The sequence below is a fragment of the Rhinoderma darwinii genome, chromosome 3 (assembly GCF_050947455.1).
Source record: "Rhinoderma darwinii isolate aRhiDar2 chromosome 3, aRhiDar2.hap1, whole genome shotgun sequence".
NCBI classification, from domain to species: domain Eukaryota; kingdom Metazoa; phylum Chordata; class Amphibia; order Anura; family Rhinodermatidae; genus Rhinoderma; species Rhinoderma darwinii.
This window is the reverse complement of record NC_134689.1, coordinates 182,375,623-182,402,930: the sequence shown is the minus strand read 5'-3', so window position 1 is coordinate 182,402,930 and position 27,308 is coordinate 182,375,623. Positions and strand designations below refer to the sequence as shown.

Here is a 27,308-nt window from a genome sequence, read left to right as displayed (position 1 = left end):
TTAACATTGAAAAATGGCTTTGTGGAATCTGAAGAACTTCTTATGTCAGTGCACTTGATGTGCCCCTATGATTGGTCTGATTGACAGATCCTCCAGGAAAGAGCGGTAATGTATAGACAGTGGCCAGCTTTCGGCCCATTAGTCTAATGTGAAGATTTTAAACAAAAAACAACACATACTCATACCTCCCAACCGTCCCGTATCCGGCGGGACAGTACCGGTTTCCCACCACTGTCCCGCTGTTACGGGCAGTCTGCAAAATGTCCCGCTGGGCGTTGCAGCTGTATCAAAACAGCTGATCGCTGCTGACAGGCGCTCTGCAGGCCAGACATCTGCAGCAGCGATCAGCATCAGAGGAAGGCAGGAGTCTTGCAGCGGTGTTCTTACTGGGATCGATGCCTGCCCGGGAGTGGACCAGTCCAGTCACCTGACCTTTCATCTGACTTCACCGGTCAGGTGACAGGTCAGGTGACTGGACTTGTCCACTCCCGGGCCGGCATCGACACCAGTGAGAACGCCGCTGCAAGACTCTTGCATTCTTCTGACGGTGAGTGACATCAAAGCAGAGCGGAGAGTGGCAGCAGTAGGGCTGGCTACCTCTACCGCTCACCGCACAAAGTATAAGGGGGTTGTGTGGCACTATGTATAAGGGGGAGGGGGGTTGTGTGGCACTATGTACAAGGGGGAGGGGAGTTATGTGGCACTATGTACAAGGGGGAGGGGGTTGTGTGGCACTATGTACAAGGGGGAGGGGGGTTGTGTGGCACTATGTACAAGGGGGAGGGGGGTTGTGTGGCACTATGTACAAGGGGGAGGGGGCTGTGTGTGGAGCAATCTACAGGGGGGGGCTGTGTGTGGAGCTATCTACAGGGGGCTGTGTGTGGAGCTATCTACAGGGGGGCTGTGTGTGGAGCTATCTACACGGGGCTGTGTGTGGCGCTATCTACAGGAGGGCTGTGTGTGGCGCTATCTACAGGGGGCTGTGTGTGGAGCTATCTACAGGGGGCTGTGTGTGGAGCTATCTACAGGGGGGCTGTGTGTGGAGCTATCTACAGCGCGGCTGTGCGTGGAGCTATCTACAGGGGGGCTGTGTGTGGAGATATATACAGGGGGCTTTGTGTGGCGCTCTCTACACGGGGCTGTGTCTGGAGCTATCTACAAGGGGGCTGTGTGTGGAGCTATATACAGGGGGCTGTTTGTGGAGCTATCTACAGGGGGGGCTGTGTGTGGAGCTATCTACAGGGGGCTGTGTGTGGAGCTATCTACAGGGGGGCTGTGAGTGGAGCTATCTACAGGGGTCTGTGTGTGGCGCTATCTACAGGGGGGCTGTGTGTGGAGCTATCTACAGGGGGCAGTGTGTGGCGCTATCTACAGGGGGGCTGTGTGTGGAGCTATCTACAGGGGGCTGTGTGTGGAGCTAACTACAGGGGGCTGTGTGTGGAGTTATCTACAGGGGGGCTGTGTGTGGAGCAATCTACAAGGGGGCTCATGTGGATGATTTTTCCATTGACCGGTAGCAGAGTTACACAACTGGAAAAAAAAAATCCCATCGCTTAAAATGTCCCTCTTCCGAATTCAAAAGTTGGGAGGTATGCATACTACTAACTCGAACATGTAATGCCAGTTTTGTCTTGCTATTGCTTTATAGCTCTATTTGGCTTTTTATTTATTTACCTGGTTGCTGTTTTTCCACTTACTGAGCAAAATAAATCTAAATCATCTTTCCAACTTGTTGAGGAGCGAGAATAATAGCTTGGCAGATAATTAACATCTTCAATAATCTGAAAAGAGGCAAAGTGATTCATCACTGTAATGTGCTCATTGAAATTCCTTCACTCTCCATTGTGTTGTATGCAGCAGTCTGTCTTCTCAATTGATCTAAAGTATTACTGGGATGAAATGTTTTATGAGGTTGCAAAACACCAAGCAGTGTATACACTGATTTATATTCAAATGAATATCAAATATTATCTACTTTTAACAGCTTGGAAATTGAAATAAGTTTTCTTGGGTTAATTGAAGCTTGCATGTATTATCAGGCTGCGAGACTGAACAAATAGGTAACATATTAATAATTACTCCGAACTGCTTTACATCAGCAGAATCATCTGACACCGGCTTGTTGCCAGCTATGACTAAATTCTACTTATTTTATAAAATGCAGGTGTTACAGCGGTGAAACACCATGGGAGGAATTTATTAAGACTGGCGTTTCATAAGACAGTCTTAATAAGGAAATTTAAAGTTCGCCTAATTTATTATAGAAATGATATGAAATGTTAAATACTTTTGTGTCAAAAAAGACAAAAGTACTGTAGGTATGATACCTTTATTGGCTAACCATACAAGTTCTATATGCAGCTTTCAGAGCGCAGAAGAAGAAGGAGCCTCTGCGCTCTGAAAGCTTGCATATAGAACTTTTATGGTTAGCCAATAAAGGTATCATACCTACAGTACTTTTGTCTTTTTTGACACAAAAGTATTTAACATTTCATATTGTCTCTGGCTAACACGGTACTACGCTATTTTTTATTATAGAAATGAGAAATTCTTAATAAATTAGGCGCATCTCTAGCCATCCTCGCGCCAGATAGTTCAATCTACGCCAGCTAGGAGATGGTGTTGATTTCGACCATCATTTCCCACATCTGGCATGAATTATGGTAAATTTGTCAAGCCACAAGTGAACCGGCCATTAGGCCCCACCCGCTTTTAAGAAAAATGATCAGAGTGGCTTTTCTGCCAAACAGGCGTGCAACAAAATTTGTGACTTTTTTCCGCCAGAAAATGGGCACAAATCGCATAATAAATCTCCCCCATAATCCCTGAATTGAAATTCCTTCACTCTCCATTGTGTTGTATGCAGCAGTCTGTCTTCTCAAATGATCTAAAGTATTACTGGGATGAAATATTTTATGAGGGTACAAGACACCATACAATGATTTATATTCTCAAATGAATATCAAATATTATCTACATTTATCTAATATTATCATCTACTGGGAGCTGATGTTTATTTCTGCCATATTTACGCCAGTTCCTAGTGTAAATTATAGTAAATTTGTTGGCCCGTTGTAGGTGGCCCACCCCTGCTGCTAGGCTCCACCCACTTAAAAGGGCCATGAGCATTGGAAACAGCACTAAAGTCACCATTTTTTCCACATCTTGGAACTTTTTGCCATTTGCGACTTTTCTATGCCAGAATATTGGCGTATAAAAGTTAATAAATCCCCCCTATTATTTCTCATCCTCATGTTATCTAATAATATTATTATTTGATAAATGTATTCATTTATTATTAAAATTTGAAAATCATTAATATTTGTGTCCGCTAATTAATTACAAATTGATATTTACTATGTCATTTAGCTGAATAGTCTAAGTTTAAGGGTATGTTCACACGCAGTGCTTTCAGGCGTATTTCGGGGTGTTTACACCTCGAAAAACGCCTGAAAAAAAGGAAGCTGAATGCCTACAAACATCTGCCCATTGAAATCAATGGGGAAAACAGCATTTAGTTCATGCAGGGCGTCGTTTTACGCCTCTGTTACAAAAAACGGAGCGTAAAAAGACGCTCCGTAAAAAGAAGTAGCATGTCACTTCTTGTGGCGTTTTTGGAGCTGATTTTCCATTGAACACTATGAAAAACGCCTCATAAAACGCCTCAAAAAACGCCTGAAAAGAAGCCTCAAAAGAAGCTCCAAATTAAAAGAAGCTTCATTTTCAGCTTCAAAAACGCCTGAAAATCAGAGGCTGTTTTCTCTGAAATCAGCTCCATATTTTAAGAAGTTTTTGAGTTTGCGTGTGAACATACCCTAAGGGTATGTTCACACGACAGCGTCCGTAACGGCTGAAATTACGGGGATGTTTTCAGGAGAAAACATCCCCGTAATTTCAGCCGTAACGGCATGTGCAGGCGCTTGAATGCCGCATCCATTACGGACGTAATTGGCGCTGCTTTTCATTGGAGTCAATGAATAACGGCTCCAATTACGCCCCAAGAAGTGACAGGTCACTTCTTTGACGCGGGCGTCTATTTACGCGCCGTCATTTGACAGCGGCGCGTAAATATACGCCTCGTGTGAACAGACAAACGTCAGGCGATTGCTTTCAATGGGCAGATGTTTGTCAACGCTATCGAGGCGCATTTTTCGGACGTAATTCGGGGCAAAAACGCCCGAATTACGTCCGTAATTAGTGTGTGTGAACATACCCTAAGGCTTCATGCACACTGGTTGTGCTCTGTAGGATGCCATATATATGGAGCTATTCGCTTCTAGGGGAGAAGAGCTCCATACATACTGTATATCATCCAATGGAACATGCCACAATTTTTTTTGTATAAATCTGACAGAAAGTCACACATACTGGGATACTGTAAACGCCCCATGCACTGCTATGGTTGCCCTATTACAGCCGTGTGCATGAGACCTAACATTAGTGTGTCACTTAAAATCAATGCATCCTATGGTCTGGACCATATAAAAAAAATCTCAGCTAGCAATATATTGTTGAGAATGTAGTGATATCTCTCTTCCCCAAGCAGGTCATGTCTTATATATGGTGCAAGTGAATTGTTTCTGATCATTTCTGTTCCTCATAAATTGCAGGTCTCAGCAGAGCATGGAGTCTCTACAATTTATAGGCATGCCGTATGGCTCCTAGAATACCTCTATAACACTGCGTGCGATGAAACATGTAGAATTTATTTTTCTCACATTCATACAAAATCTGTGTCAAAAATTCTGTGTGCCTCCATAGGAGAAACAGTATAGTTTACTTCTATGGGTGACATACCATGCACACATACAACATGAATCCAAAATATTTCTATTGATTTATACTTATTGTATGTGTTTGCTTACTATTTTACTTATTATTGATACTTAACCCCTTAATGACACGCCTTCCAAAAGCCATAACTGTTTTACTTTTTCGTCAACATAGCCGTTTGAGGGCTTGTTTTTTGCAGGACAAGTTGTAGTTTTTCATGTACTGGGAAACAAAAAAATATATATTTGTGGGGTGAAATCGGCAGAAAACAGCGATTGTGACATTTTTGGGGGGTTTCGTTTTTTACGACGTTCATCATGCGGTAAAAACAACACGTTCATTCTATTCTGCGGGTTAATATTGTTACGGTAATACAAAATGTATATCTTTTTTTTTAGATTTTATGCCTTTTAGAAATAATAATGTATTTGTTAAAAAAATATTGTTTTGTATCACCACATTCTGAGAGCCATAACTTTTTTATTTTTCCGTCGATTGAGCGGTGTGAGGGCTTTTTTTTTTTGCGGATCGAGCTGTAGTTTTTATTAATAAAATTTTGGGGAACATGCTACATTTTGATCACTTTTTATTCCTTTTTTTGGAGCTAAATTGACCAAAAAACAGCAATTTCTCTTGTAATGGTTTGGACTTTTACGGAGGCGGCGATACCAGTTATGTTAGCTTATTTCTTTCAACATTACTTTAGGTACAAAATAGGAAAAGTGTTTTTTTTTTATGTTTTGAAAAAAAAAAAATTGGTACGCTACTGAAAATGTTGTCATTATTTTTTACACTTTTCATTAGTCCCCTTAAGGGATTTGAACCAGCAATACACTGCAATACTACACCGCGTTCCAAATTATTATGCAAATGTTATTTTCTGCTGATTTTCCTAAATAGTCGATGCAAATGACAGTCAGTATAATCTTCAAGCCATCAACCGTTGGAGTATAATGCAAATTTTATTGAACAAATCTCCTAATAATAACAGATTTTTTTTTTAGAAGTAAAAAAACTCAAAATGCACTGTTTCAAATTATTATGCACAACAGAGATCAAAACATTTTAAAGGTTGTAAAGAGAACTAAAATGGTAATTTGTTGAATTTGCAGCATCAGGAGGTCACTTTTACAGAAATCAAAAGCTCTTTCAATCAAAAAAAACTTAGCAGGCCAAGTTACATGTTAACATAGGACCCCTTCTTTGATATCACCTTCACAATTCTTCCATCCATTGAATTTGTGAGTATTTGGACAGTTACTGCTTGAATATCTTTGCAGGATGTCAGAATAGCCTCCCAGAGCTTCTGTTTTGATGTGAGCTGCCTCCCACCCTCATAGATATTTTGCTTGAGGATGCTCCAAAGCTTCTCAATAAGGTTGAGGTCAGGGGAACATGGGGGCCACACCATGAGTTTCTCTCCTTTTATGACCATAGTAGCCAATGACACAGAGGTATTCTTTGCAGCATGAGATGGTGCATTGTCATGCATGAAGATAATTTTGCTACGGAAGGCACGGTTGTTCTTTTTGTACTACGGAAGAAAGTGGTCAGTCATAAACTCTACGTACTTTGCAGAGGTCATTTTCACACCGTCAGGGACCCTAAAGAGGCCTACCAGCTCTCTCCCCATGATTCCAGCCCAAAACATGACTCCGCCACCTCCTTGCTGACGTCGCAGCCTTGTTGGGACATGGTGGCCATTCACCAACCATCCACTACTCCATCCATCTGGACCATCCAGGGTTGCACGGCACTCATCAGTAAACAACACGGTTTGAAAATTAGCCTTCATGTATTATTGAGCCCACTGCAACCGTTTCTGCTTGTGAGCATTGTTTAGGGGTGGCCGAATAATAGCTTTATGCACACTTGCAAACCTCTGGAGGATCCTACACCTTGAGGTTCGCGGGACTCCAGAGGCACCAGCGGTTTCAAATACCTGTTTGCTGCTTTGCAATGGCATTTTAGCAGCTGCTCTCCTAATCCTATTAATTTGTCTGTCAGAAACCTTCCTCATTATGCCTTTATCTGAACGAACCCGTCTGTGCTCTGAATCAGCGACAAATCTACGATGATCACGCTTAAGTTTTCTTGAAATATCCAATGTTTTCATACCTTGTCCAAGGTATTGCACTATTACACGCTTTTCGGCAGCAGAGAGATCCTTTTTCTTTCCCATATTGCTTGAAACCTGTGGCCTGCTTAATAATGTGGAACGTCCTTCTTAAGTAGTTTTCCTTTGATTGGGCACACCTGGCAAACTAATTATCACAGGTGTCTGAGATTGATTACAATGATCCAAAGAGCCCTAAGACACAATACCATCCATGAGTTTAATTGAAAAACTAATAATTAAATGTTTATGACACTTAAATCCAATGTGCATAATAATTTGGAACACGGTGTAATGTGTCACAGTGCGTTGTCATTTTTACATGCTTAACAGAGCCATAAAGAAGGCAGACCTAGGGGAGTACATTAGGCCCAAAGCTGCCATGACAACCATGGCACTCCTACGATCGCGTCGCAGGGGGCTGATGGGCTGTCAGAGGGGGCCGTCCCCCTCTTTCTAACGGCTTAGATGCCTCGGTTGCTATTGACCGCAGCATCTAAGTGGTTAAAAAGCCAGTAACAGAGTGATCTCTGTTCCCGGTCATTATTGCGGGGTGTCAGATGTAATACACAGCTGACACCCGCAGCATATGGAGCGGGCTCAGCAGACTCATATTTCAATGCCTGCACCAGGACATACAGGCACGTCCTGGTGCGTTAAGGGGTTAAAAAAGATTGTATCCTAAAATAAAATTCCCTAGTAAATATAAATCCCTAGGTATTCAGGTATGTTCACACGTAGTGACCAAAAACGTGTAAAAATACAGAGCTTTTTTCAAGCTTTTTAGCTTTTTTCGCGTTTTTACGGCCGTTTTTGGAGCTTTTTTTCAATGGAGTCAATGAAAAACGCCTCCAAAAACGTCCCAAGAAGTGTCCTGCACTTCTTTTGATGAGCCATCATTTTACGCACCGTATTTTGACAGCGACGCGTAAAATAAAGGCTCGTGGGAACAGAACATCGTAATTCCCTTTGAAAGCAATGGGCAGATGTTTGTAGGCGTATTAGGGGCATTTTTTCAGGCGTAATTCGAGGCGTAAAAAGCCCCGAATTACGCCTGAAAACACTGCGTGTGAACATACCCTTCCTGTGAAGTTATCAAAAATTCGTGGCATTTACAGATTTGTCCACCCTTACTTTTTTTTTAAATTTCATTAAACACTATACAATTTGTCATGATACCAATTCAATACATTCTTGTGCCATCCAGCGACGACGGATGGCCAAAAGATTTATCTAACGGATGCCATACGTCGCCCATAAACTCCCATTTAGAAAACATATACGTTTAACGTATAAGTTTCTTACTTTTTATCGTAGTATATAAATAAGTATTTCTCTTTAATATTACTTACATCTTTGTCTGGAAAGACACTTTTCTACCACGGTGAATGGCGAGAGCAAACAATAGGTATAATAAAGGCAGCTCAAAAATCATGCAAAAACAATAAAAAATCAACAAAACCGCACCATGTGAACCCAAGCCTAAACATCAATGCACAATTGGATAGCTCTTCAAATACAGATATCTTGTACCAAACATATGTCTATTGTGGATTAAACAGGTACATCTGAGCAAAGTGAACCAGAATTGATCCGCCTTTAGTAATTCAGCGGCTTTATGCTTAACAAGGGACACGCTTCAATTATGCCCAGTTTGGGAAATGTAAATGAATGGTATAAATAAGGCTTTCTCTCAGTCAAATATAGCAAGTATCTATTTAATAAGATCGAATTTGGGTAGAATAATATTGTGTCTGCGTGCAAGAGAAAGCAACAGGGGGTACATTATGTCTACCAACGCTCAAACTAGAAGGAATCTGATTCAATATGACTTGTCAAGCTGGTAGCAACAATGTCTCACAGGAGACAGCAGCACAACATATCTGCATAAGAAAATCCCCTGCTGTTTCCTTTCATATTAATCACAAGCGTCTCTGCTGCATAAAATGAATTTTAATAAATGTCGTCCATTGTGAGATGTGGGCAGAATTTAAAATGTATCTGTACAGGTCAAAAACCTGAGGCAGAATTGATGGGAACGACATATCTGTAGAATTTCCAGGCATCACGGCAAGATGATGTTGACATTAATATATCATAGAGAGCAAGCCAGGAACAGAAAACTGCTGAAGAAGACACATTTATGCTGATGGTATGAGCCGTTGACAGGACAAATAAAAAATACCGTAATAGCTTGGCCATAATGTCCCGCTTCATTTCAGTCACAGCAAGGGCCAGTAGTTTGGAGTCCAAGAAACCAGCTAATGCCTGTCTAGTCGCCATGTTAAATCATGTCAATCACCCAACATACTCTCATCTCTCATGGCAAATAGATGCTGAAGGGTTATAGAGGACATGGTGGACCAGGACAGGTATACAACCTTTGGTACAGAGTAAACAAGATGTATACTTTCATTTAAGGATTTCACAATTCACCCTTTAATATTATTTTTACGTTTCTGGATCATATGCCCAAAATGGGACCTTCATTTTAACTACCTGTCTAGGAGTTCCATTAAACAACACCCCAAATAGAGGGGCTGAAAATAAAGTACTTCCGGGTTCTGTGGAGTCATATGGTATGTCACATGATCCACCTCAGCCAGTCAGCAGCGAGAAAGATCAGGTGACATATACTCTAGCACTTATCAGGGACAGGAGTGAACTTTCTCTACAGATTGGCTAAATTTGGGAGAGTGGTGAACATTTTATGGAAATTTAATTTGGGGATTACATGTTATTTAGGTGCTGTATGGCACTGTTATTTGTGGACTGTTGTTTGGGTTTTACCACAATACGCTGTGCAGTTCTCAAATGATTGTTAAAGAGGATGTCCCAGAATCGACAATTGTCAGCTACTCACAGGTCCACCACTGGGACCTGCACCGATGGCACGAATCAGTGTCCCGAACCTCGTTCCTCCTCACTGCACCCCTGCAGTGAAGACAAGTTTGAATGGAGCTGTAGTCGAGAATGGACCCGCCATTCCATTCAATGTCTAAGGGACTGACAGACACAAATGAGCACTGTACTCGACTGTTTCCATCATTCCCATAGCATGCATGGCCCATTCAATGTCCTCCTCACTGGGGTCGAGCAGTGAGGACGAACAGGGGGTTTGCGACTCTCGTTCTCATGATCAGTGGGGGTCACCAGCGATCAGACAATTATCACTTATCCTGTGGATTGGTGATAATTGCCAGTCCTGGGAATAACCCTTTTAATTGGCACACAGTTTTTACCACAAATCGGTGCAGTTTTCAAATTATAGTTAATTCTTGCACAGTTTTTTCAGGTATACCTGCTATTTACCAAAAAACATGCTAATTTGCAGTAAAACCGCATATCGGCATGGTTTTCGGTTGGATTGCGACCACACTTTGGTCAGACAGGAGCTGCAAAGTGTGTGTGTACCCTAAAAAATACATATATTTTTCAATTTACACAATGATTGATTATTAGATTTTTCTTTAATTATTGCTCTAGTCACAGAATTTTACTGTTAGGCTATGTTCCCGTGGGAACATAGCCTAATGGTTTAATTTGTTTAATGTGCAGCGTTTACAGTAGCAGCAAAGTGGATAAGATTTCAACAAATCTAATCTTCACCCTAAGGCCGGATTTAAACGAGGGTGTGCATTTTTCGCGCGCAAAAAATGCAGCGTTTTGCGCGCGCAAAAGGTACTTAACAGCTTCGTGTGTCAGCCGCGTATGATGTGTGGCTGCGTGATTTTCACGCAGCCGCCATCATTATGACACTGTTTGTATGTTTGTAAACAAAAAAGCACGTGGTGCTTTTCTGTTTTCAATCATACTTTTTACTGCTGTTGCGCTTCCGTGTGCTGCCCGTGATTTTCACGCACCCATTGACTTCAATGGGTGCTCGATGCGCGAACAACGGGCAAATATAGGACATGTCGTGAGATTTACGCAGCGGACACACACTGCGTGAAACACACGGACAGTCTGCACGGCCCCATAGACTAACATAGGTCCGTGCATGGCGCGTGAAAATGCCGCGCGTTGCACGGACGTATATCACGTTCGTCTAAATAAGCCCTAATTCGCACATATTTATACTTAGTAATCCGCAAAATGCAATTTATGCTGCGGATTCTAAGTGTAGACGCTGTGTTTTTTACCCATAGACTTGAATGGGGAGTAAAAAATCCATTGTAAAAATAGCAAGCTGTGTTTTGTAGCATTTTTTAAAGTGTTTCTGCTGAGAATCTGCAGTTTAAACCACAGTAAATCTGCAGCTGCAAATAAAGTTTACTACAATTAATGATTCATACTATGTTTCAGACTAAATCCACATGTAAAACCGCTGTGGAAAAGCCCAATTTCAAAAATTATTTTTAATACCGAAATGTTGGCCTACTGAAAAGTATGTACAGTATATGCACTCAATACTTTGTCAGGGCTCCTTTTGCATGAATTCCTGCATCAATGCGGCGTGGCATGGAGGCGATCAGCCTGTGGCACTGCTGAGGTGTTATGGAAGCCCAGGTTGCTTTGATAGCGGCCTTCAGCTCGTCTGCATTGTTAGGTCTGGTGTCTCTCATCTTCCTCTTGACAATACCCCATAGATTCTCTATGGGGTTTAGGTCAGGCGAGTTTGCTGGCCAATCAAGCACATTGATACTGTGGTTATTAAACCAGGTATTGGTACTTTTGGCAGTGTGGGCGGGTGCCAAGTCCTGCTGGAAAAAGAAATCCACATCTCCATAAGGCTTGTCAGCAGAGGGAAGCATGAAGTGCTCTAAAATTTCCTGGTAGACGGCTGTGTTTTCTCTGGACTTGATATAAGACAGTGGACCAACACCAGAAGATGACATGGCTCTCCAAACCATCACTGACTGGGGAAACTCCACACTGCACCGCAAGCAACTTGGATTGATGCCTCTCCACTCTTCCTGCAGACTCTGGGACCTTAATTTCTAAATTAAATGCAAAATGTACTTTTATCTGAAAACAGGACTTTGGACCACTGAGCAACAGACCAGTCCTTTTTCTCCTTAGCCCAGGTAAGACGCTTCTAACGTTGTCCCAAGGAATGTGACAGTTGCAGCCCATCTCCTGGATACATCTGAGCAACAGACCAGACCTTTTAAAGGCTTAGGAAACCTTTGCAGGTGTCTTGTGTTGATTAGCTGATTAGAGTGTGATACCATGAGTCTACAATCTTCAACTTTTACCGAATATTCCAATTTTCTGAGACACTCAATTTTGGGTTTTCATTAAGGCTGGGTTCACACGTGGCGGAATTTCACTAGAATTCCGCTGCGGACACTCCGCAGCGTTAATCCGCAGCGGAGCCGTTTCTGCATTGACTTCCACTTCTATTTAGAAGTGTTCGTTTAGACGATGCGTAAAATTCCGCTGCGGAGCATAGGCTGCGGAGCGGAATTTGGTGTCCGCAGCATGCTCTGTCTGTTGCGGAGCAGTGGCGGACTCATGGCGGAATTTCTCCATTGACTTCAATGGAGATTCTAATTTCCGCAATGAAGTCCGCAGCTGTCATGCACATGTTATGTGTGCTGCGGATGCGTCTTGCTTTTTTAACTTGACATTTCTTCATTCTGGCTGGACCTATGTATTTCTAGGTCTACAGCCAGACTGAGGAAGTCAATGGGGCTCCCGTAATGACGGGAGCGTTGCTAGGAGACGTCTGTAAATAGTCACTGTCCAGGGTGCTGAAAGAGTTAAGCGATCGGCAGTAACTGTTTCTGCACCCGGGACAGTGACTACCGATCCCAATATACAGCAACCTGTAAAAAAATAGAAGTTCATACTTACCGAGAACTCCCTGCTTCTGTCTCCAGTCCAGCCTCCCAGGATGACGTTTCAGTCTAAGTGACGTCTGCAGCCAATCACAGGCCAAGCACAGGCTGCAGCGGTCACATGGACTGGCGCGTCATCCAGGGAGGTCGGGCTGGATGCCGAAAGAGGGACGCGTCACCAAGACAACGGCCGGTAAGTATGAAATTCTTTTACTTTCACTAGGGAAAGTGCTGTCCCTTCTCTCTATCCTGCACTGATAGGGAGAAGGGAAGCACTTTTCCCGCAGTCCGCAGCAGCTAGTCCGCATCAATTTTCTGCACATTTTGTGCAGATCCGCAGCAGAATCTGCAACGCAGATTCTGTGCGGCATTGATGCGGACAGTTGCGGAGGAAATCCGCCACGTGTGGTCATGCCCTAACTGTTCGCTATAATCATCAACATTAATAGAAAAAAATGCTGGAAATAGATCACTCTGTGTGTAATGAAACTATATAATATATGAGTTTCACTTTTTGAATTGAATTACTGAAATAAATGAACTTTTTGATGATATTCTAATTCATTGAGAAGGACTAGTATACCTTAGTTAAATAGTAACAGCAGGTGTGTCAGCTGGGGAAAGATTTCTAGAAGTATTTTACTATTTCACAAACCTTTGATCTCTACGGTAAAGTTGTAATCCACTGTGTGCTTGCTCTTCAAAGGACAGAGAACAGATAGTAATGGTGCAGATAACGCAGTAAGGACAGAAAGTAAACATTTGTGCATGCCAGCAAGTATAGGCTATTCAAAAGCCCTGCAGCCTATCATCAAAAATATAGGACCACATATATATATATATATATATATATATATATATATATATATATATATATATGTATAAGAAAGCGAGTGCAGATAAAAGTGGAGAAGTTGCCAGTAGCAACTAATAAGGTCACTGCATTTTCTGACTTGCACAAGAAAATGAAAGCTGGAATCTGAATTGCTTGCTATGTACAACTTCTGCACATTTTCTTTTCAATTGCTTTAACCCCTTCCCGACATCTGCCCATATCTACGTAATTGTATTGACCCACAGTATAATAAATTTAACATAACGTTTTTACCTCACGGTGGACGTCATAAAAACCAAACCCAAAAAGTAATTGAGGAATCACAGTTTTTTTCTTATTACACCCCACAAAGAAATGTTCCAGTTTCCCCGTACATTATACAGTACAATAAATGGTGCCATGAAAAACTACAACTCGTCCCCCAAAAACAAGTCCTCATATATTAACAGAGAAATAAAAAAGTTAAGGCTTTTAGAAGGTAGGGAGGAAAAAACAAAAATGAAAATCTGAAAATTGGCTTTGGAGGGAAGGGGTTAATACATGAGACCTGTTTTTAAACCGTTGACACATTTCAGAAAGCTTCTGCTTGTAAAGGGAGTTGTTCCCATAATAAATAATTATATATTAGGTCATTGCTCTTGACGCTATTAATAAATGTATTAGCCACTGGCGGATTATAATATGGATTCATCTAATAGATAACTGCAGATAATACTCACTCTCCTCACTCCCGGGTTTCTCTACATCTCCGGACGTCGCTGAACTAGGTCCTGATGCCATGCAGCACCTGAAGATGAAGAGGAGCCCGGGTGCAAGCAGTATAAGCACTTAGAGGAGTCCGGGATCTGAATATTAGTTCTTGTCTTGTCTTGGGTCTTATGCCAAATTTATTAAGAGGCGCATGTCTTAATAAATTTAGTGCATCTTACTCCAGCGGGCTTCTGTTATAGACTGGCGTATAAAACTAAAGTGTGAGTAAATTTCCCCCTGAGAGTTTTTAGGCCTAGAAATGAAGCTTTTCTGAAGTTCTGTTCAACAGTGCTAACATTGGCAAGGTTATTACAACCTTTAATGAAAAATACTAGTCATATTATAAGGGAATGTTCACACACTGTAGATGTTTTCTGCAGTCAAATCTGCAACAGATCAGCTGCAAAATTTTCATGTATTACATGTCATTTTCTAAATCTATTTTGTGATTGTTCTGTGAATGTTATAATATTTTTTTTTTAATTTGCATATAAAATAATTAAATCACTTTTCCTATATAAACCCAGGAGTCACCCAACAATTATATGAAGTTTTACTGTGCTATGTACTCTAAATCTCAATATTTCCTGTATTAAACACTAAAACACAAAAAAGAGAGAATCACATTGTCAAAATTATATATATTTATTTGCATTGTGCCCAGAGAAATAAGTATTTGATCCTTTGGCAAACAAGACTTAATACTTGGTGGCAAAACCCTTGTAGGCAAGCACAGCAGTCAGACGTTTTTTGTAGTTGATGATGAGGTTTGCACACATGTTAGATGGAATTTTGGCCCACTCCTCTTTGCAGATCATCTGTAAATCTTAAGATTTCGAGGCTGTCGCTTGGCAACTCGGATCTTCAGCTCCCTCCATAAGTTTTCGATGGGATTAAGGTCTGGAGACTGGCTAGGCCACTCCATGACCTTAATGTGCTTCTTTTTGAGCCACTCCTTTGTTGCCTTGGCTGTATGTTTCGGGTCATTGTCGTGCTGGAAGACCCAGCCACGAGCCATTTTTAATGTCCTGGTGGAGGGAAGGAGGTTGTCACTCAGGATTTGACGGTACATGGCTCCATCCATTCTCCAATTGATGCGGTGAAGTAGTCCTGTGCCCTTAGCAGAGAAACACGGCGAGTTGAGTTAATGCCAAAGAGCTCAATTTTAGTCTCATCTGACCACAGCACCTTCTCCCAATCACTCTCAGAATCATCCAGATGTTCATTTGCAAACTTCAGACGGGCCTGTACATGTGCCTTCTTGAGCAGGGGGACCTTGCGGGCACTGCAGGATTTTAATCCATTACGGCGTAATGTGTTACCAATGGTTTTCTTGGTGACTGTGGTCCCAGCTGCCTTGAGATCATTAACAAGTTCCCCCCGTGTAGTTTTCGGCTGAGCTCTCACCTTCCTCAGGATCAAGGATACCCCACGAGCTGAGATTTTGCATGGAGCCCCAGATCGATGTCGATTGACAGTCATTTTGTATGTCTTCCATTTTCTTACTATTGCACCAACAGTTGTCTCCTTCTCACCCAGCGTCTTACTTATGGTTTTGTAGCCCATTCCAGCCTTGTGCAGGTCTATGATCTTGTCCCTGACATCCTTAGAAAGCTCTTTGGTCTTGCCCATGTTGTAGAGGTTAGAGTCAGACTGGTTAATTGAGTCTGTGGACAGGAGTCTTTTATACAGGTGACCATTTAAGACAGCTGTCTTTAATGCAGGCACCAAGTTGATTTTGAGCGTGTAACTGGTCTGGAGGAGGCTGAACTCTTAATGGTTGGTAGGGGATCAAATACTTATTTCTCTGTGCACAATGCAAATAAATATATATAATTATGACTATGTGATTTTCAGTTTTTTTTTTTTTTTTTTTAATATAATCTATCTCTCACTGGTAAAATTAACCTAGCCTAAAAATTCTAGACTGTTCAGGTCTTTGACAGTGGGCAAACTTACAAAATCAGCAAGGGATCAAATGCTTATTTCCTTCACTGTATATATATATATATATAAACGTTGGCAGCCTGTAACAGGGTTTAATGAGTGCAGTGCTGCTTCATTGTAAGCAGCGCTGCACTCTCATGTCCGCTGGGGCTCTGAGAGCCCTCGGAATCCACCCCCCTGTAGATAGCGCCACACAGAACCCCTCTGTAGATAGTGCAAAACTCCCTGTAGACATCTCTTGATCCCCTCTGTAGATAGTGCCACCCGCGTACAGATAGCACCACATGTAGATAGAAACCCCCTCCCCGTATATAGCATCGCACCCCCCTGTAGATAGCGCCTCTAAGAACGGAATCCCCAGTTAGATCGCTCTGGCCGGGGATTCCGCTCCTAGAGTGAGCCCATGACTTCTCTGTCCATATTTGGACAGTGACATCAGGGGCTCTCTCTAGGAGCGGAATCCCCGGCCAATGCTCTGGCCCGGAATTCCGCTACTGGAGAAGCCCCTGGCATCACTATCCATATATGTAAACAAAGAAATAGGATGGACACGACAATATATGTAAAAAGGTGCTTAGAGTGCTGAGTCAACAAATGTAACAATTACACAAAAAAGAAGAGGAAATACAAATGCTACTAGAGTCGCACATCCAAAACAATTTAAGTTACTTTATTACATTATACATAAAAAAGTGCAAACAATGAGCACAGCAGTACTCAAAAGGGAAAACACATCTAAAAACAATTAGTGACAGTGACGTCAGGGGCTACTCATGCAGCAGAATTCACGGCCAGAGCACTGCCGACTCTCTGGCTGGGGATTCCGCTCCTAGACGAAGCCCCTGAAGTTACTGTCCATATATGAACAAAGACATCAGGGACTCCCTCTAGGAGCGGAATCCCTGGCCAGAGAGATTCCGCTCCTACAGGGAGCTACAGTGGTGCTATCTACAGGAAGGGGGTGCCATTTATGGAGGCGGGACTGCTATCTACAGGGGGCGTGGCACTAGTTACAGGGGGAGACGTGCTATCTGCAGGGGGGTGGAGCTATCTGCAGGGGGATGGCACTATGTACAGGGGGGATAGTGCTATATACCGGGGGGGGGGGGGGTGCTATCTACATGGGAACTTTGTGTGGCACTATGTAGGCACTATCTACATTGGTAATTGTGGTACTATGTGGGCACAATTTAAAATTTGACAATCTTTTATCTGAAACAACCTTCTATCCTGTGTCGCTTTAACTGCATGTTTTAATTGCCAATGTCTATATAGTACACCTCGTAAAGCTTCCCCTTCTCCTCATACAATCTAATAGTCATTTTTAAGTTACCATCTTAAAAAAATAGATTTACATAATATAAACCTTCCCTATAGCAACATTTCTGGTGACCCATTTTCCCTACTTCTGCCAAATTCCCATTAAACTGTGGAGTAAATTTTAATGATCCCCTAATTTTACACATCTTATGTACTTTCTCCCACACCTTACATAACCGCTTGACAATTTCTGAATCCCTAAATGTATCCCTTAACATCCTAGCTACCAAAATTTCACATAAATGAAATGAAACAAATTTTCATTTTTTCATTTTCATTTTTCCATTGTCGCATTCTAAGAGCCATACATTTTTATTTTATCGTCTAAAAACGACATGTTATTGGGGCTTTGTAAAAGCTTATTTACTAGCATTTTACTATAATATGGAATCTGCACGAAAAATCCACAACAAATATGCAACGTCTGAAAGTATGCTAATGGGGCATTCACACTTGTGAATTTGGTCAGTATTTTGCATTCATGTTTTTTTAAATCAAGACCAGGAGGTACACATGTTTTCCATTATAGTTTGTCTATGTTTAAGATCCACTGCAGGTTTTGTCTTTTTGTACAGGTATTTTTGAAGTTATATTGAAAAATCTATGAAGACAAACAGCAGAAAAACTCTGTGTGACAACTTCTATGGGATCTGTAATGACAGCCATATTTTTACACAGCTTTAAAAGAAACAGATAAAAATAAGAAACAGTTGAATAGCTTGACAACTTTAAACAGGAGGAGAGCTTAATAATTTATACGGATCGGTGATCTATTGATTCTAGGTGGAATGCTCTTTAAATAATTTGAAGTTTAAAAAAATGCTTTAGTATCATGAATCCACTTGCTTAAAACTTGCAATAATAGCGATGAAAATAATAAATAATCATTAGGTGTCCTGCATTTACATTCTGTGCCACACGGTGACAAATGCAGCTTGGAATAAATTCATACTAATAAGAATAAGATACAAAACAGATGTCTAAGATACTAGACCAACATTCATCTCCCTAGACAACAACAAACTGAAATAAAGCACATATGAAGAACAATGCACAAACCTTTATGACTATTACATAAAATGCCATACGGTACGGCAGAATTGTATAACATAGATAATATTTGCTGTTAGCTTTCAAGTCGACTGTGCTATTGATTCCGTTAAAACGACGGAACCCTGTCACAACGATGACAGACTGAAACCATTAGCTAGGTTTCGTCACCATTGAGTTCAATGGTGAGGGAAACGGAAGCGGAGGTTTCCATTTGACCTTCCGCTGAGGGGTTAACCCGACGGAAACCTCCGGCGGAACCCCTCAGCGGAAACGAACCCTGATGTGAACAAGCCCTTAGGGAGATTTTCCAAATCTGACACTTGTGACACTTGAGTAAGATGTGTCATAAGCAATAGTCAAGTGTTTGAAGGTAGTGAGCAGAGCCAGTGTTTCTTCTTAGATAGGCAATTCAGATTATAGCACTCAGATAAATGTTACCAGACAGAACCAAAGCATTTGGTGCCATACACCACCCAGGCGAATAGTGATAAATAGCATCACATGGCATCTAGATGAATAGTATCATACACTATTTAGATAAATAGTGTATAAAGCGTCTAGATGTCTAGTGTTATACAGTGTTCAGATAAATAGTACATATAGCGTCCAGATAAAAGTGCATGCAATGCCCAGATAAATAGTGCAAAGAGTATCCACATCAATAGTGCATACAACATCCAAATAAATAATGTATACTGCACCAAACAAAGTAGTGTTAGAGGCATTATGAAGATGTCCAGCTGCGATGCCGCACAGTCTATTACGTACACTGGCCAAAAGTGAGAAAATTGTCAGGGCCTGGGAGCTTTCAAAGAAACAGATAAAAATAAACAGTTGAATGGCTTGATAAGTCGACTACGCTATTGATTCCGTCAAAACAACGGAAACCTTACAGAACGGTGACAAGCGGAAACCATTTGCAACGGATGCGTTGCCATTGAAATCAATGGTAATGTAAACAGAATGTTATGGTCTCTGTTTGTTTCAGTTTGGTTTCCGTTCATGGGTTCCCCTGACGGAAAGGTCAGACGGAACCCCGACTCAGATGTGAACGAAGCCTAACTTGACAGAAAAGGAGTCAATAATTTATATAGATCAGTGATCTTCTGGTTTTTAGGATGAATGCTCTTTAAACATCATTTGAGGTTTTGTTTAATCCATTCGAAAAATATGGCGTGAAGAGGCTGATATCTATGTATGTGATATGCCTCATGTTAAAATGGAATTACTAGAATCTCAGGGTGAGAGGAATTGGAGGTTTTCATAACTTATACAATACCCTTTTAATATTTAGATGCAATCATATCTTTATTGAGTACAAGGGTTATTTTAGAAAGTTGCAAGATCCAGCTTTCAGAAATGTATGTGTGATAACAATGCAGGTATTTTTCATGTGATATAGAATGACTACCCGTCTTGGTAGTGAAGAGAGCACTAGGAGAAGAGGAAAATGTACTAAATGGTTAATTTAGGAATCATCTGTTCAAATTTGTAATTAATTTCTGTGGATAATCTGGAATCTGGATAATCTGGAAGAACTTCCTAGTTAAATAAAATCTAAAATGAAATTGAATAGAGCATAAATATATAATTTATGCCATCAAGTTAATAAATTAATATCGCTTTCAAAACTGCTAATATAATTTCCATAAAAAGACATATCGGATTAATGTTCTTAAATGAAATAACCTAACATGAACATTTTAGCTATAACATATCTTAGGCTGCAAGAGCCTTCTTTCATTACTTAATTCAGTAATGATGGAAATCCTTCACAAAACAAACTTAATTATGTTAGAATGGTTCTTTATTCATTAAAAAATGCAAAAATGTCAGATTCCAAGATGCAATAACCTTTACTCAGATCAAATAGCATTATATATATATATATATATATATATATATATATATATAAAAATATATATATATATATATATATATATATATATATATATATATATATATATACACTACCGTTCAAAAGTTTAGGGTCACTTAGAAATTTCCTTCTTTTTGCAAGAAAAGCACAGTTTTTTTCAATGAAGATAACATTACATTAATCAAAAATACACTCTATACATTGTTAATGTGCCAAATGACTATTCTAGCTGCAAACGTCTGGCTTTTAATGCAATATCTACATAGGTGTATAGAGGCCCATTTCCAGCAACCATCACTCCAGTGTTCTAATGGTACATTGTGTTTGCTATCTGTGTTAGAAGGCTAATGGATGATTAGAAAACACTTGAAAACCCTTGTGCAATTATGTTAGCACCGCTGTAAACAGTTTTGCTGTTTAGAGGAGCTATAAAATTGACCGTCCTTTGAGCTAGTTGAGAATCTGTAACATTACATTTGTGGGTTCGATTAAACTCTCAAAATGGCTAAAAAAGAGAGCTTTCATGTGAAACTCAACAGTCTATTCTTATTCTTAGAAATGAAGGCTATTCCATGAGAGAAATTGCCAAGAAACTGAAGATTTCCTACAACAGCGTGTACTACTCTCTTCAGAGGACAGCACACACAGGCTCTAACCAGAGTAGAAAGAGAAGTGGGAGGCCCCGCTGCACAACTGAGCAACAAGACAAGTACATTAGAGTCTCTAGTTTGAGAAATAGACGCCTCACAGGTCCTCAACTGGCAGCTTCATTAAATAGTACCCGCAAAACGCCAGTGTCAACGACTACAGTGAAGAGGCGACTCCAGGATGCTGGCCTTCAGGGCAGAGTGGCAAAGAAAAAGCCATATTTGAGACTGGTTAATAAAAGGAAAAGATTAATATGGGCAAAAGCACACAGACATTGGACAGAGGAAGATTGGAAAAAAGTGTTATGGACAGACGAATCGAAGTTTGAGGTGTTTGGATCACACAGAAGAACATTTGTGAGACGCAGAACAACTGAAAAGATGCTGGAAGAGTGCCTGACGCCATCTGTCAAGCATGGTGGAGGTAATGTGATGGTCTGGGGTTGCTTTGGTGCTGGAAAAGTGGGAGATTTGTACAAGGTAAAAGGGATTTTGAATAAGGAAGGCTATCACTCCATTTTGCAACTCCATGCCATACCCTGTGGACAGCGCTTGATTGGAGCCAATTTCATCCTACAACAGGACAATGACCCAAAGCACACCTCCAAATTATGCAAGAACTATTTAGGGAAGAAGCAGGCAGCTGGTATTCTATCTGTAATGGAGTGGCCAGCGCAGTCACCAGATCTCAACCCCATAGAGCTGTTGTAGGAGCAGCTTGACCATATGGTACGCAAGAAGTGCCCATCAAGCCAATCCAACTTGTGGGAGAGGCTTCTGGAAGCATGGGGTGAAATTTCTCCCGATTACCTCAGCAAATTAACAGCTAGAATGCCAATGGTCTGCAATGCTGTAATTGCTGCAAATAGAGCATTCTTTGACGAAAGCAAAGTTTGAAGGAGAAAATTATTATTTCAAATAAAAATCATTATTTCTAACCTTGTCAATGTCTTGACTATATTTTCTAGTCATTTTGCAACTCATTTGATAAATATAAGTGTGAGTTTTCATGGAAAACACAAAATTGTTAGGGTGACCCCAAACTTTTGAACGGTAGTATATATATATATATATATATATATATATATATATATACACACACACACACACACACGCACACACCTATATCTATACACATGCAATATAGCGACCACTCCTGATCATTGAGTTTGGGTGCTTCAGCCACACCCATTGTAAACAGGTATATAAAATCAAGCACACAGTCATGCAATCTTCATAGACAAACATTGCTAGTAGTACTAGTCTACTGTGACTCTAAATGTGGCACTGTCATAGGATACCACCTTTGCCACAAATCAATTTGCAAAATTTCTGATCTGCTATATTTGCCGCAGTCAACTGTAAGTGATATTATTGTCAAGTGGAAACACCTAAAAGTAACAACAGCTCAGCCACAAATTGTAGAACCACACAGACTCAGAGTGGGGAAGCGCATGGCACATAAAAATCACTCCCTAAACTCACAATAAATCACTCACTACAGAGTTGTAAACTGCCTCTGCAAGTGAGATCAGCACAAGAACTGCGCATCGGGCGCTTTATGAGATGGGTTTCCATGGTCAAACAGCTGCACACAAGCTTGAGATCACGATACGCAAGGCCAAGCGCCATCTGGAGTGGTGTAAAACACTCCGCCACTGGACTCCGGAGCAGTGGAAACTGGTCTAATGAACAAATCTAGGTTTGCTGGTTGCCAGGAGAAAACCACCTACCGGAATGCAAAGTGTCTACTGTAAAATTTAATGGAGGTGGGTTAATGTTGTGATGCGGCTATTCAGGATTTGAACTAGGGCCCTTATTTCCAGTGAATGATAATGCTAATGTTACATCATACAAAGACATGTTAGACAGTTGTATGCTTACAAATTTGTGTAAACAATTTGGGGAAGGCCCTTTCCTGTTCCAGCATGACTTTGCCCGTTTGCACAAAGCAAGGTCTATAATGACATGGTTTGATTATTTTGTTGGGGAGAAACTTGAGTGGCCTGCACAGATCCCTAGCCTCAACCCCATCTAACATGGAAAATGGCAATTGCGAGAAAGACCTTCTCATCCGACATAAGTGCCTGACCTCCCAAATGGCCTTTTGGCCGAATAGGCACAAACTGAAGTTCCCACAGACATACTCCAGAATCTTGTGAAAAGACCAAAAGATTGGCGGCTGATACAACCACAAAACGGGGTGCAACCCCATATTAATCCTTGGTTTTGGAATGGTATGTCCAACAAACTCATATAGTCCACATACTTTTTGGCCAGATAGTGTTTATATATATATATATATATATATATATATATATATATATATATATATATATATATATATAATTATTTTATAGAGCATGTGACCTAGGATATATTATGAAATTAGAGAAGTGGTCTCCTGGCTAAGAACTCTTGGAACAACTTTTTTTCCCATAGCTTTTTGGGCTGTTGTTGACCATTAAATCTGAATTGACAAAGCGGTGGTTAAAGTTGGCTCCCAGTAGCTAGTTCTCTAGGGGAAGCGTAATCTGTCAGGAGCAGGTGGTGCAGAGGTTGCAGTCACACCTAGGCCATGGCGCTTGAGGGGACCCAAGAGACTCCTCTATACCATTTAAGTAGACCAGCACTATAAACAATGCATAATAGTGAAGAACCCTGTTATAGGGACCATGCTAAACATTATTTAAGAAAAGAATAATGATGTATTTATATCTGTATAATTTCCTTTATGTGTGCACTGACCAGCAGATATATTACATTAGTAGAACCTGTTAGCTAATATGTGTTTTTACAATTGTTTAATTCGCATCACAAATTCATGCCGTGTTTAACTAGGGCCTACTACAATTTGGTACCTGAGCAGGTTTGAACTTCATTTTATGAGGACTCCTTCCCTGTCTGCCGGGGTCAGGATTTTGGCAAATATACAGTCATTTTGTACACTTTCTCCACTTCTAATTTAGGAGGAGAGGCACCATTTCACTTTTCCTCTCAGGCAGCAAAAATGCTAGAAAGCCCCCCTATAGTTGAGTGTAGACCTCTATGAACTGGAAGGGTGGGTGTTCTAGGGATATACAGATGTGCTCCTTGTCCAATGAAACATCCTCTCAGCTAACTTGCAGCTGTGGATCCGTATAACAGATTCTATATAGAAGAGTTGTTCCAGGTACTATATATAAGTAAGCCCAGAGTAAACTTTTAAAGAGGTAAAATATAAACTTTGAAATACAGTTACCTAAAATTCTGCTTCAATTAGTGTCACTTAGTGGATGGGGGAGGGAAAGTACGTCACTGTGTATGAGACACCACCGTGGCCGGGACATAAACAACAAAGAGGTAGGAACTGACTGGAACCAAAGCCAATAGTGAGGGACCAAAGCGACATATTAAAAATGAGTAAAATACAATGTTTATCATTTCCCTATTTTGGGGAACTTCAGGATTTATTTGGGAAAACCTTTTTTTTCTGGAAAAACGTTATATCCAGAAATGAGAATGAAAGAGATATGTTCTGTATGTGGTTAAGGCAGGGAGCCTTGTACAATCTAGCAATACTGGAAATAGGAAACAATAATATAAATATACAGAACTAAAATGTAACACTTAGTATACTTGTAGGTGGATTTGTCATTCAGTATTGAACATTGTTATAATTTAGATATTTTGTAAATAAACTACTAACAACAGGAAAGCAAACAAACATGCATTTATTTATTATTTCTAAATGTAGCAGGCACAACAGACCTGTGTGAGGAACCAGTAAGCAGAATGACCTCAAACACATTGTTCCATCTCATGCTAGGGAGACATCACCTGAGGAGCTACATGATGCATGACACTGACCATTTAGCAGAATTTTATATTAGAAAAAGCAAAATGTAACAAAAATGTCAATGTTATTTTTCTAAAACCCAGCAAATCAAAATAAATCCAACAGAATTCTTTAGTTTATGGAAAAGCTTATGGGATGTCACAGAAGTACCTTATATAAAGCAATACATACTATATATTGAGATCTATCTAATTTATTTCTCTCTCTCTCTCTCTCTTTCTCCCTCTCATCACATCACATACTATCTATCTATCTATCTATCTATCTATCTATCTATCTATCTATCTATCTATCTATCTATCTATCTATCTATCTATCTATCTATCTATCTATCTATCTATCTATCTATCTCATATCTATCTATCTCTCATATCTATCTATCTATCTATCTATCTATCTATCTATCTATCTATCTATCTATCTATCTATCTATCTATCTATCTATCTATCTATCTATCTATCTCATATCTATCTATCTCATATCTATCTATCTATATCTATCTATCTCATATATATATATATATATATATATATATATATATATATATATATATATATATATATATATATATATATATATATATATATATATATATATCTTTTAATCTATCATAATCTCAGAACATATATTGCACAATTCTCCTGCACGGTCACTCACACCTGCACAGTTGCAGCAGCCTGTTTTCTGTTATTTCACTGTTTGCTCACACATCAGGTATATATTTCAGATTGTACCGTTCTCTACCTGAATCAATAGCAAGTAACCTATGTAACAGTCAGTATACAATTCCCACAATATTAATGTAGGTATGTAAATGCCATGGAGTCCAGAAGTCCACCCTGACCCAGCATCCCCATTACTAGAACCTTGGCACCAGAACTACCGCGTCACGCGTCACACTCCAATACCAGGAAATCACTGCAATTACTTAAATACTCGGAATAATTCTCTTTATAGTCATATGATATTAAATATTAACACTAACATTGCCAGCCTTTACACCTTCCGCTGTCCATCAACGCAGAGAAACATTACAACTGTTTGTAGTCGCCCATACTAATAAATATTATGAGAAAGTTTCACACAACACCAGGTTATACCTAAAATAAACTTTTAAGCTACAATCTAGTCACTGACACACTATAGGGGTAACAAGTTCACCATACAATGTGCTTGTGCCCCCTCTGCATCAATTTAGTGCCCAACCTATGCCCCCCTAATAGACCGATCATCATCATAACCTATAGAGCAGAAGTAAGGAAGCATTCTCTTATATGACTACTAGGCACATGTGCAGCTAGATAACGGTAACAGGCAGCAAGTAACTTTCCAGATCATGGTGGTCTTACCTGGTGCCAGCTGTCAAGTTGAAGATCTGGAGTTTAGCACAGGTCAGGCTGGCACAGGGTCCCTCATAAGCATCCACATGTGTAAGGTGCCGTATTCTCACGTCGTTTCTAGAGAGAGGAACACTCAGCGGAATATGCTTCCCACATGAGCTCCTGTTCAGTGAGTCAGTCTCCTCAGGAATCTGTAGTGCAGGATCCAGCCAGGAGAGGGAGGGGGCTACACATGACCCATTCAATGCCAGTCCCTCTGCACTGCTCTCCACTCCTCCAGGGGTGTGATAGTGACACAGACACCCTACAGGGGAGAGGTGTATGGAGTCCAGTAGAAGTGTGATCAGGATGTTTCAAGCCTCACTGTATACATGTGTCATTACAGAAACAAAGTAATGTTATGTGACATCCTCTAAATGGATTTATATTAATAGGGCTCATATTGCAGTCCATTCCTATATACTCTGTGCTAAAATCTGCTCCCTGGGCAATGGTATCAGAGGACCTGGCTGCAGGGGGAGGGGGCACTGTTTACATAAACTTGTTAATATAGAAAGTATGCACACACATATATCACTTTATATGAACGTATGTCACATTATCGCCTATTCATTTAAATGGCATATAAGAACTACTATACCAGTACTAATAAGTAATACACCCAAACTCATACAGTTGCAGAATTCATAGCAAGCAGTCAGATATTTTCTAGCTTGTTAACATGAAGCTAATGGTTTGGTAGGTTACAGGTTAATTTGCATTACTTCATTTTGTTAATGAATAACTACCATTTTTTTCAGTAGAGTTTACACTTTTACAGGCTGTAAAGGAAGTTGATAAGTTCCAATATAACTTGATTGTTGTCTAGAGAATTGTTGTAGTATGCTATAATTTTTACTGTCTGTATGTATAGTGGGTTTCCCAGCCGACATATGTTATACTCAATACCTGAAAGTGTTAAAAGGAAACTTCAGTAAAAACACGTGACTAATGAGTGATAACATAAGATTTCTGTGTTCCTGTGAG

At 40.4% G+C, this 27,308-nt stretch overlaps 1 protein-coding gene across 2 annotated transcripts in view; it reads right to left on the bottom strand.

The window, feature by feature from the left end:
- Positions 1 to 26,459, bottom strand: part of MET (MET proto-oncogene, receptor tyrosine kinase) — a 150,942-nt gene extending 124,483 nt beyond the window's left edge. For both annotated transcript variants that reach the window (XM_075857120.1, XM_075857122.1), the window contains exon 1: positions 26,292 to 26,459. The gene's annotated coding sequence lies outside the window, so the exon portion shown is untranslated. The remainder of the gene's footprint in view (positions 1 to 26,291) is intronic.
- Between the last annotated feature and the right edge of the window lie 849 nt (positions 26,460 to 27,308).